We start from the raw sequence: 13321 nt of genomic DNA, 5'->3' as shown, positions 1-13321 counted from the left end.
CCCTGCTCACACCCCCCCCGTGAAGATCCTCCAGTTGTCCGTGCCCGTGGGCAGCCCAGACGGAGCACTCGCCGCCGGAATTAAATTGCAGGGGTACTTTTTTTTTTTTATGATTTTGTTTATTATACTGTACTTATGATTTGGTTTATGTGTGTGAATGATGTGTGATTGTGGGGGGGTGGCATTTCTGATAAAATAAGGGTGTCACCCTCAGTTTTGGTGGAGAAGGGATCCCCAGGACCAGGGAGAAGTGATCCCAGGTTCCTGAATGGTGCATGAATGCACAGTGACATAATTGGAGCCGTGGCGTGGCGTGGCGTTACTGCTCCCAAGTACCAAAGGGGGGGGGGTACTTGGATCTAATCCAATTCGATGAGCATGTGATGTGTCTGTGCTAGGGACCACAGTGGTGTGCATTCATGCATTCTCATTGTGACTAGGGTTGTCCAGATACCGATACCAGTATCGGTATCGGGACCGATACCGAGTATTTGCACTAGTACTCGTACTCGCGCAAATACTCCCGATACCAAAATAGAATACTTTTTTTTTTTTTTGTGACATCGAACACAAATTGGATGGCACCATTGGATGGCACTGATAGGTGGCACTGGCATTGATTGAATGGCACTCATAAATGGATGGCACCGATAGGTGGCACTGGCATTGATTGGGTGGCACTGATGAGATGCACTAATAAGCTGCCTCCCTGCACTGATGCACTAATGGGCACTGATAGGTGGCACTGGCTAGCTGCACTTTTGGGCACTGGCACCGATGAGCTGCACTGACAGTGATCACTCCTTCAACGATATGTAGTTTTCCAGTACCGTATGCTAAAAAACAGCCCCACACCATGATGTACCAGTTCTTCATAATTCTAAAGAAAATATCTTTGGTCTGTATTGTGGTTTGAAAACGGTCACATGACATTAAAAAAAAGTATCGGTATTTGGTATCGGCGACTACTTGAAAAAAAGTATCGGTACTTGTACTCGGTCCTAAAAAAGTGGTATCGGGACAACCCTAATTGTGACATATTTAATGTGTGTTTCCAGTGAAAAAAAACATTCTCAATGTGACATAATTCATGTGCGTTTACTGTGCAAAGAAACATTCTCATTGTGACATTATTCATGTGCATTTACTGTGAAAAGATGCCTTCTGCGAGGCGTCTCCTGGCTGCTGTGCCCTCAGTAGACCGGGTAGAGTGGGTTAGGGGGGGATTGCCTGGGTGGGGGGTCAGGTCAGCACGTAAGTTAATCTCCAGCCCCCTTCTCATGGCAAAGTTGTGAAGAATACAACAAGCACAGATTAGTTGGCACACAAAGTCTGGGGAATACAACAGTGTACCCCCAGTCTTGTCCAGGCATCTGAAGCGGGACTTCAGCAGCCCAAATGTGCGCGCCACAACTGCCCGGCTGCGAATGTGAGCGTCGTCGTAGCGTTGCTCTCCTGGGGTTTGGGGGTTCCTGAATGGGGTCATCATATGTGCTCCCAGGGCATATCCAGAGTCACCTGGAAGGGAAAAGACAGGAGGATATTAGTCATGCATGTGCCCCTTGTGATGTCTGCATCATGGGGGGGGGACATACCTGACACCCATGTCACTCACCAATCAGCCAGCTGTCTCCATACAGGTTCATCTCCAAATCTCGAGATATGTTGGTCTGCCGGGAATATATAACTGTCATGGCACGAACCAGGAAATTTGGCACAGACGTGCCAGATGAGGCCATGGGCATCTACAATCACCTGGACATTTATGGAATGCCAGTTTTTGCGATTCCGGAACAGGTGCTCTGTCTCATGGGGGGGCTGTAGTGCCACATGGGTACAGTCAATGGCCCCGATGGTCCGTGGGAACCCAGCAATGTTATAAAAGTCCGCCATGGTCTTCAATCGCTGGTCCTCCTGGGTGGGCTTTTGAAATTAATTGCCCATGCGTCTTAGTATTGCAGGGACTACTTGGACACACCTGCTCATCGAGGACTGTACCATCCCAGCCAGACCTCCACATGTTCTTTGGAAAGACCCAGTGGCAAGAAAATGCAGGGTTGCCATTACTTTGATGTGAGGTGGCAGGGCATGGGATCGTTGGGTTGGTGAGATCATCCTGCAGGATTCGGGTTAATTCCAGGATGGCTTCCTGGTTAAAGCGGAAGTTGCCATAGACCTCAGAAGTAGTCATGCCAAAGAGATCTTGGCGTGGGCGGTATACCCTCTCCTGTGCCCTCCTCCTCCTTTGCGCCTGTAAAGTAGCGAGTGCCGTTAGAATCATGGATGGGCCGGGCATTTTGGCAGTCAGATTGAAGTCCAGCAAATATGTGTTGTCAGCTCTTCCTCAATGCTGTTGCTTCAGCAGACCTTTACACTGCAGGTGTAAAATTAGGGCTGCTTTTATAAAGTCTAATTTTGCTCCAGGAAACTAACAGGTGCGCACAGGGCGTAATCTACGGCGCACAGGGCGTAATCTACGGCGCACACACTTAATTTTGTGGATCGCCCTATCTCCCTGCATCGCCCCTGATCGCCCTATCTCCCTTGCATCTTTGCCTATCAAAAAAAGCGGCGTGACTAGCGTAATTTGCGTCAGAGGATGCGCCGGTGTAATTAGTTTAGGTAGGACGGAAAAACCGGATTTTTCGTTTTGAGGATCGGGCGCAAAGATACGTGCGGTGTAAAATTAGAAATCTCGAGTTAAGTCGGCGCATCTGCTTTGTGGATTTGGCCCTAAGTGTATATGAAGTCTATAGATAGTGCTCCCAAAAAATCCAAAAAAGTCAGATAAAATCCAAAAGAAGTATAAAATTTGTGCTGAAACAGCGAAACTTCAGTGCAAACACCTCTGGTGATTTCTAACTGCTCACCAGGGGCGTTGCTAGGTGGCAAAAAGACCAGGGGCTTCAGCCCGAAGCCAAGCCGCCACCTGGGGGGGGGTGGGTTGTAGCGTGGTCGGTGGAGTGGCGCAGGGTGACCTACCTGACACATGCCCTGACCTAAGTGAGTGTGTGTGTGTGTGTGTGTCAGTACACACTGACATAACCTGCATACACTAACACGACCAGACGCCACTGACCACACTCCACTGACACCAGACTACACTGACCACTGAGACCAGACTCCACTGACCACTGAGACCAGACTCCACTGACCACACTACACTGACCACTGAGACCACACTCCACTGACCACTGAGACCACACTCCACTGAGACCACACTCCACTGACCACACTCCACTGACCACACTCCACTGACCACACTCCACTGACCACACTCCACTGACCACACTCCACTGACCACACTCCACTGACCACACTCCACTGACCACACTCCACTGACCACACTCCACTGACCACACTCCACTGACTAGACTCCACTGACCACACTCCACTGACCACTGAGACCATACTCCACTGACCACACTCCACTGACCACTGAGACCAGACTCCACTGACCACACTCCACTGACCACTGAGACCAGACTACACTGACTAGACTCCACTGACCACTGAGACCAGACTACACTGACTAGACTCCACTGACCACTGAGACCAGACTACACTGACTAGACTCCACTGACCACTGAGACCAGACTCCACTGACCACACTACACTGACCACTGAGACCACACTACACTGACCACTGAGACCACACTACACTGACCACTGAGACCACACTACACTGACCAGACTACACTGGTCTCAGTGGTCAGTGGAGTCTGTGGTCTCAGTGGTCAGTGGAGTCTGTGGTCTCAGTGGTCAGTGGAGTCTGTGGTCTCAGTGGAGTCTGTGCTCTCAGTGGTCAGCGTAATCTGGTCAGACTCCACTGACCAGACTCCACTGTGACCACTGAGACCAGACTCCACTGACCACACTACACTGACCACACTACACTGACCACTGAGACCAGACTACACTGACCACTGAGACCAGACTACACTGGTCTCAGTGGTCAGTGGAGTCTGTGGTCTCAGTGGAGTCTGTGGTCTCAGTGGTCAGTGGAGTCTGTGGTCTCAGTGGAGTCTGTGGTCTCAGTGGAGTCTGTGGTCTCAGTGGTCAGTGTAGTGTGGTCAGTGTAGTCTGGTCTCGGTGGTCAGTGTAGTGTGGTCAGTGGAGTCTGTGGTCTCAGTGGAGTCTGTGGTCTCAGTGGTCAGTGTAGTCTGGTCAGACTCCACTGACCACACACACTGACCACTGACCAGACTCCACTGAGACCAGACTCCACTGACCACACTACACTGACCACCGAGACCAGACTACACTGACCACTGAGACCACACTCCACTGACCACACTCCACTGACCACACTACACTGACCACTGAGACCAGACTACACTGACCACACTACACTGACCACTGAGACCACACTCCACTGACCACACTCCACTGAGACCAGACTACACTGACCACTGAGACCAGACTACACTGACCACTGAGACCAGACTACACTGACCACTGAGACCAGACTACACTGACCACTGAGACCAGACTACACTGACCACTGAGGCCAGACTACACTGACCACTGAGGCCAGACTACACTGACCACTGAGGCCAGACTACACTGACCACTGAGGCCAGACTACACTGACCACTGAGGCCAGACTACACTGAGGCCAGACTACACTGACCACTGAGACCAAACTACACTGACCACTGAGACCAAACTACACTGACCAGACTACACTGGTCTCAGTGGTCAGTGTAGTCTGGTCAGTGGAGTCTGGTCTCAGTGGTCAGTGGAGTCTGTGGTCTCAGTGGAGTCTGTGGTCTCAGTGGAGTCTGTGGTCTCAGTGGTCAGTGTAGTCTGGTCAGACTACACTGACCACACTACACTGACCTGTGACCAGACTACACTGACCACTGAGACCAGACTACACTGACCACTGAGACCAGACTACACTGACCACTGAGACCAGACTACACTGACCACTGAGACCAGACTACACTGACCACTGAGACCAGACTACACTGACCACTGAGACCAGACTACACTGACCACTGAGACCATACTACACTGAGACCAGACTACACTGAGACCATACTACACTGACCACTGAGACCATACTACACTGACCACTGAGACCATACTACACTGACCACTGAGACCATACTACACTGACCACTGAGACCATACTACACTGACCACTGAGACCAGACTACACTGACCACTGAGACCAGACTACACTGACCACTGAGACTAGACTACACTGGTCTCAGTGGTCAGTGTAGTCTGGTCAGTGGAGTCTGGTCTCAGTGGTCAGTGGAGTCTGTGGTCTCAGTGGAGTCTGTGGTCTCAGTGGAGTCTGTGGTCTCAGTGGTCAGTGTAGTCTGGTCAGACTACACTGACCAGACTCCACTGACCAGACTACACTGACCACTGAGACCAGACTACACTGACCACTGAGACCAGACTACACTGACCACTGAGACCAGACTACACTGACCACTGAGACCAGACTACACTGACCACTGAGACCAGACTACACTGACCACTGAGACCAGACTACACTGACCACTGAGACCAGACTACACTGACCACTGAGACCAGACTACACTGACCACTGAGACCAGACTACACTGACCACTGAGACCAGACTACACTGACCACTGAGACCATACTACACTGAGACCAGACTACACTGAGACCATACTACACTGACCACTGAGACCATACTACACTGACCACTGAGACCATACTACACTGACCACTGAGACCATACTACACTGACCACTGAGACCATACTACACTGACCACTGAGACCAGACTACACTGACCACTGAGACCAGACTACACTGACCACTGAGACTAGACTACACTGGTCTCAGTGGTCAGTGTAGTCTGGTCAGTGGAGTCTGGTCTCAGTGGTCAGTGGAGTCTGTGGTCTCAGTGGAGTCTGTGGTCTCAGTGGTCAGTGTAGTCTGGTCAGACTACACTGACCAGACTCCACTGACCAGACTACACTGACCACTGAGACCAGACTACACTGACCACTGAGACCAGACTACACTGACCACTGAGACCATACTACACTGAGACCAGACTACACTGACCACTGAGACCAGACTACACTGACCACTGAGACCAGACTACACTGACCACTGAGACCATACTACACTGACCACTGAGACCAGACTACACTGACCACTGAGACCAGACTACACTGACCACTGAGACCAGACTACACTGACCAGACTCCACTGACCGGTGACCTGACTACACTGACCTCTGACCTGACTACACTGACCTCACTACACTGACCTCTGACCTCACTACACTGACCTCTGACCTCACTACACTGACCTACATACACAATCACTGGGTGACCTACCTCGTGGTACAGATGCAGCCAGGACTCGAGGAGGTTCGGGAGCCGATCAGCGATGTGGGGTGCAGGCAGCGCTGTCAGGTGCCGAGGAGGAGAGCCGCATCATGGCGCGCCGGGCGGCATTGTAATTGCCGCCTTCTCAGCTTGCAGGCAGCGCATGGGTCCGGCCATGCGTGGCGTGACGCGTCATCACGTCCCGGCTGCGGATTTGTCCACTGTGATGTCCATCATAACAGCACAGCGCGCCTATGATGGACATCTCACACTGGCCAATCCTGGGATCGTGGGCGGGACCGTGATGCGTCCGTCGCACTCGCACGGCAAGTCTGTTGACAAGCAGCACTGTCTGCACTTGACAAAGATGAAAGTTTTCCCTGGCCCGACGATTCGGGGCTAATAATGTTATATTAAACGGCCGAGACTCGGGGCTTTTCGGGGTACCATTCGGGGCTTCAGCCCACCAAGCCCCGCCCTAACAACGGCCCTGCTGCTCACCTCCCGGCTATAGCACGGATAGCCTAATAAGCTCCAAAGTGGTAAACACAGGTGGATGCAGCGACACTTGGAAGTAATTGAAGTACTCAGCAGCAGATGGTCATGTAAGAAACCATGGCACAGTATTGTGAGGACACGAAGATGAAGAACATGGATCACATAGCATGCACTCACATAGAGGCCATGAATAGTGGTCCTATCTCCGACGAACACCGAGTTCGTGAGTGGTCCTGGATGGTTGCAATCTTTCCTCATTCCTGTTCCTCCTTCACCCGATGGGCAGACACTAGGGCTGGATATCTCCCTCAGTGGGTGCAGGTGTTTTCAATGCGCTTCAGTGTGTTTTTATTTTATTTTGACACTTGGGGAAAAAAAAAAAAAATCTTAGGGCCGGTTCACAGCAGATGCAGTTCAGTGTACTTTTGGTGCTGATCGCATGCGATGTCTGTGAGATGTGAGTTCGGCCATACAGTTACAGTATATGGCTGAACTTGCATTCAATTTGCAGCCCCCACACTGAAATCGGATCGCATTAGTGTGTTCTCATCCATGCAAACCGATTCCCGTGCAAGCTCACAGTTCGCACTATGATCTGTGAACCGATCTGGGGGTGTCATTAACGTTGTACTGACACCAGCAGCGGTTTGCAGAAGACAGTGTGAACTGCCTGCAGGAGAGGAGCGATGCGGGAACTAGCGCTGTAATTGTGCTGGTTCTTACATCGCACTAGTCTGAACCTAAAGTTAATGTTAGGAAAAAAAAGGGCGAAAAAAAAGCACTGGACTGCACCAAAAACACACTGGAGTGCATCAAAAACACGCATGCAGAGAAGCATCTGGAACGCATCCGGACTGCGTTTCTATGGCGTGAACTGGCCCTCAAAACACACATGGACAGGACAGTAGATTATATGGATTTCAATGGCATAGATCACCCGTTAGTTCCAGCGCAGAAAACAACAGTTCTGTTTTTTTTATGCACAGGACTATACAGGAATGCAGCAAAACGCATTAAAGGCGCACTGAAACAAATTTAAACACGTGTAGCGCCTGTGTACCTTCAGTCCAGGTGCTATCTTAAATTTAGAGGGGGATGAGAGAGTTACTTTACTCTCATCCAGCTAATTCATGTAAATTAGGCCTCTACTCTAGCTGGGCTGTACTGCCAGTTCAATCTGTGTTCCAGAGGTACCTTTCCACCTCTGGGCGGCAGGTGGCAGCAGTGGAGTTCAGTTTGAAGCGCCTCTTGCCAGCAGCCAATCAGGAGGGGTTTTCCCTCGCGGGGCATGCTGGGGGAGGGTACTTCTTGGTACGTTTTGTGGGGTTCGTTTTCTGGCGTTTGTTCCGGGTGCGGCACCCACCTTCAGGGTGTGCGGCGTGCGCACATCACGGGCCCCGGCGATATGGCCTACCAGGCCAGGGCGCACGTGCTACGAGGCGTCCTTAGTTCCGGGACCATGTTGGCCCGGAGCAACTGAAGCTATGGCGGGACCCCAGTGATCTACTGGGTTCCCCAAACTTTGAAGAAGATCCCAAGCGAGTTGTGCTGTTTGGTGGGGAGTCGGTCTGAGGAGAGCCCGGAGGCAGGTGATCCAACAGGGCTTCAACAATTCATCGGGGATCGAAGTGACCGGACATTGACAGTTTGTTCGATGGCAACCTGTCAGTCGGTGACCATTTGAAAGACTACCTGAGGGAGATTCAGGCATTAAATTCACTGGAGAAGATTCACTTCATAATCCTACGTACGAGGGAAGGGCCTGTGGCAGAGGTTCTTCCCTGATATCCATTTGTACCAGGTCTGTGGCAGAGACTTGTTCTTCTTCCCAGTGCTCCGAGTGATACCCTGGCTGCCAGGTCGGTGAGAGAGGCCTTTCCAGGTACACTATACCCACTCGGCTCGAGGGGCGACGAAAGTAAAAGTGCCGCTGGAAGCAGGATTGCTTCTGTATTGTTCAAGCCTGAATCTGCAACTCTCCTTTTCACCCATCTTCTTCTGTCTACCTCAAGTTTACTGTTTTGCCGTGTTGGGTGAAATAAAGCTACAAAAAGACGCCTGCTGCTTGGACATTCCGTCATTTCTCTCATCATCATTACCCATACCTGCCAACTTTTTGAGATGGGAATGAGGGACACCTATAAGCAAAAGTATGTAGGCATAGGACACACCCCCTTGCCACGCCCCCTTAAAGGAGAATTGTACAAAAAAAACAAGATTGGTTAAACCCACAAGTTTTACCACTACTATTCCTTTATATTGGCTTTTAGAATTTACAAATGTAGAACTCAGATGAAAGGTTTAGCACTAGGAAACACTTTTTGATAGATAAAAAGTGCCTTTTTCTATACATCCTATATAGATCAGACCAAAATGAGGGACAAATAAGGAGGAAAAGGGACAGAGGAACATTGCTCCAAATCGGGGACAGTCCCTCGAAATCAGGGACAGTTGGGAGCTATGTCATTACCCCTAAACGGTCACAGAGGTAACACGCCATCCCTATTCTAACCAGCGGCTCCTGCGGGGGTGAGCGCTACACACATAACAAATGCAAAAAAAGGAACCCTTTGAAAAAAAAAGGGGGGAGGCAAAAACGCACTAAAATACATTGAAAATGCTGGAACGCAGCAAAAACACGCATGCAGAAACGCATCCAGGCTCCGTATTTGTGGTGTGACAGTGCCATGCGTTTAGTTGTGTTCCAGGCAAACACTGGCAGGCTGTCCTTGTGTGTAATCCCCAGAGCTAAGCACACTGCTCTGATCACAGTCCATTGGAATACATGGCAAGTACTCTACATGTGCTCCAGATATGTTTTCAAAACACACAGGAAAGTATGTGGAGTGAATGATCCGCATAGAATTTCTATGTCATAGAGCACACACTCATAGAGCAGACCTCGCAGCCAGGCTGCAGTGATCAGACATTGGGCACTTTCCTGTGACAGCCCCATAGACACACACAGCTCCATAGACACGTGGTGACCTCCCGGCCCGGCTGCAGAATGACCCCTCACACTCGCCCTATAAGCAAAGGGTGCACGTGCTCCGCAGCGCTCCTCGCGGCCGGTCGGTGAACACCCAGGAGGTGATCCGCTCGCTTTCAGCGCAGATGACAAGCTAGTATTGCGAACTTGACAGAACAGCGCTGTCAGTCAGTAGGGGGCGGGGCCCGGAGCCCGGAGCCGCCCAGCAGGCAGGGATGACGGTGTAGCCGGTGAATGGGGCACTGACACAGGAAGGACGTACCCCAGCTCATCTCCTCCCCTCCTGGCCGGGGCATTCCCTCCCTTCGGGGAAACTTGTCACGTCTTTCGCTGTGTTTTCCACTCTTCTCAGAGTGACGGGAAGTTTCTTGTGAAGAGCAGAGAGAGGAGCCGCGAAGCCAGCGTGTGTGAGCAGGTAAGGGGCCACGGCTGAGGGGACAGAGAGAGGGGGAGGGGAGCTTGTCCCGGAGGACACCGAGTCTTCCTGAGGAAAGGTTACACCAGACCCGAGAGAGGACACCCATCTCATAGGACAACACACTCACGTACACTGACACACACACAGCACTGACATACGCTGACCCCCCACCCCCAAACAGCACTGACATAAACACTCATACACTGATATACATACAATGACACACACACACTCTGATATACATTCACTGACACTCATACACTGATATACATACAATGACACACATACAATGACACACACACTCTGATATACATACATACATACATACACTGACACACACACACAGCACTGACATACGCTGACCCCCCACCCCCACACAGCACTGACATAAACACTCATACACTGATATACATACAATGACACAAATACAATCACACATACACTCTGATATACATACATACATACATACATACATACATACATACATACACTGACACACACACACAGCACTGAGATACACTGACCCCCCCCCCCCCCTACACACACACACACACACACACACACACATACACTGACATACATACAATGACACACATACACTGATATACATACAATGACATACATACAATGACATACATACAATGACACACACATAAACTGATACACACACACACACACACACATATATATATATATGTATGTATGTATGTACATACATACATACATACATACATACATACATACATACATACATACATACATACATACATACATACGCTGACCCACACACAGCACTGACATACACTGACCCACACACAACACTGACATACACTGACCCACACACACAACACTGACATAAACACTCATACACTGATATACATACAATGACAAATACAATGACACACACACACTCTGATATATATACATACATACATACAATGACATACATACACTGATATACATAAAATGACACACACACAAACTGATACACACACACACACACACACACACACTCACTGGTGTATATATATATATATATATATATATATATATATATATATATATATATATATATATATATATATATATATATATATATATATATACATACATACACACACACACACACACACACACACACACACACACACACACACACACACACACACACACACAATGACGTACTTACATTGACACACACACTGACATACATACAATGACACACACTGACATGCATACACTGACATACATTGATACACACACTGACATGCATGCATACATACATACATACATACAATGACACACACTGACATACATACATATACACTGCTATTACACACACACACAGGTCATTATTGTTTAGGAGGTCCTCTACTCCCCTGTCACAGAGGCTCAAACATGTCCATTACTATGAACCTTTCCACTGTACTGTGCTGCCCCATGTCACTATCACATGTGCACAATGGGGGTTGATTTACTAAAACTGGAGAGTGCAAAATCTGGTGCAGTTCTGCATGGTAGCCAATCAGCTTCCAGATTTTAGGCTCGATTTCTACTAGAGCGACTTGTCATGCGACTTGGGACTGCAAAGTCGCATGACAAGTCGTACCCCATGATTTCCAGTGACTACCGTTCATATCTGTGCGTCTTCAACATAGTCTCTGCACTACTTTGTTTTAAACTCTGATACAACTTGAGGTCCATAGACCTCAGGAATACACGGGCATCTGATTTTTTATTTTATTTTTTTGTACGTGAACTTGAATCGTACGTGAACCCAACGTCTTATTTTCGTTTTAATTAGTACGTTTTTTGTCTGAAAATAATCGGTAGAGCAAGACTACGCATGCTCAGAAACAAAAGAATACATAAAAAACTATTCAACATATTACGTCACTTCTATAGTTGCATTCTGTCTTACGAGAATTTTCGTATGGTGAGTAACTTCTTTACTTTTTCAATATGAGACTAGCATGCAACAAAAAACCGACGAACGTTCGTCCGAAAATCTGAGTGTGTGTACAAGGCTTAAAGCGGTGGTTCCCCTAAAAATAACGTTTTGACATTGCATTTGCTATAATAATTACAGTTAGAATCGGCTGGTTTTATGTAAAAAATACCTCCGTATGTAGCGTTTGTATTATTCGTTCCCACCGCCACTTCCGGGTACGATGCTGGCGGTGGGCGTTCCTTATTGATGGACAGGCATCCGACCGACGCATCCATCGCATCACGAGATGCCGAAAGAAGCCGAACGTCGGTGCGGCTCTATACGGCGCATGCGCAACGACGTTCGACTTCTTTCGGCATCTCGTGACGCGATGGATGCGTCGGTCGGATGCCTGTCCATCAATAAGGAACGCCCACCGCCAGCATCGTACCCGGAAGTGGCGGTGGGAACTAATAATACAAACGCTACGTACGGAGGTATTTTTTACATAAAACCAGCCGATTCTAACTGTAATTATTATAGCAAATGCAATGTCAAAACTTTATTTTTAGGGGAACCACCGCTTTAAGACTGGGAAGCCATTAAAGTTCATGGGCCAGATTCAGAAACAGATACAACGGCGTATCTCCTGATACGCCGTTGTATCTCTGAATGCGCTCGGTCGCATCTATGCGACTGATTCATAGAATCAGTTACGCATACATATGCCTAAGATCCGACAGGTGTAAGTGTCTTATCTTCTATCGTATCTTAGGCTGCAATTTCAGGCTGGCTGTTAGGTGGTGCTCCCGTATTTTTACGCAAGGAATATGCAAATGAATATTTTTTACGTCGTTTGCGTTCGGCTTTTTCCGGCGTATAGTTACCCCTGTTATATGAGGCGTAGCTAATGTTAAGTATGGCCGTCGTTCCCGCACCGAGTTTTGAAATTTTACGTTGTTTGCGTAAGTCGTTCGCGAATACGGCTGGACGTATTTTACGTTGACGTCGAAAGCAATGACGTTTTGTGGCGGATTTTCGAGCATGCGCACTGGGAAGTTTTCACGAACGGCGCATGCGCCGTTAAAAAAAAAAAAAAAAAACGTCAAATACACGGGGTCAAGCATAATTTAAATAAACACGCCCCTCACATCCTCATTT

The 13321-nt window shown here is 48.8% G+C and overlaps 1 protein-coding gene across 2 annotated transcripts in view; it reads left to right on the top strand.

Annotated features, from left to right (window-relative positions):
* Positions 1–10008: 10008 nt before the first annotated feature.
* Positions 10009–13321, top strand: part of VDR (vitamin D receptor) — a 257271-nt gene continuing 253958 nt past the window's right edge. For both annotated transcript variants that reach the window (XM_040340786.1, XM_040340783.1), the window contains exon 1: positions 10009–10227. The gene's annotated coding sequence lies outside the window, so the exon portion shown is untranslated. The remainder of the gene's footprint in view (positions 10228–13321) is intronic.

Source organism: Rana temporaria, chromosome 2 (assembly GCF_905171775.1).
Source record: "Rana temporaria chromosome 2, aRanTem1.1, whole genome shotgun sequence".
Lineage (NCBI taxonomy): Eukaryota > Metazoa > Chordata > Amphibia > Anura > Ranidae > Rana > Rana temporaria.
The sequence above is the reverse complement of the archived record's forward strand: the minus strand, read 5'-3'. Positions and strand labels throughout refer to the sequence as shown.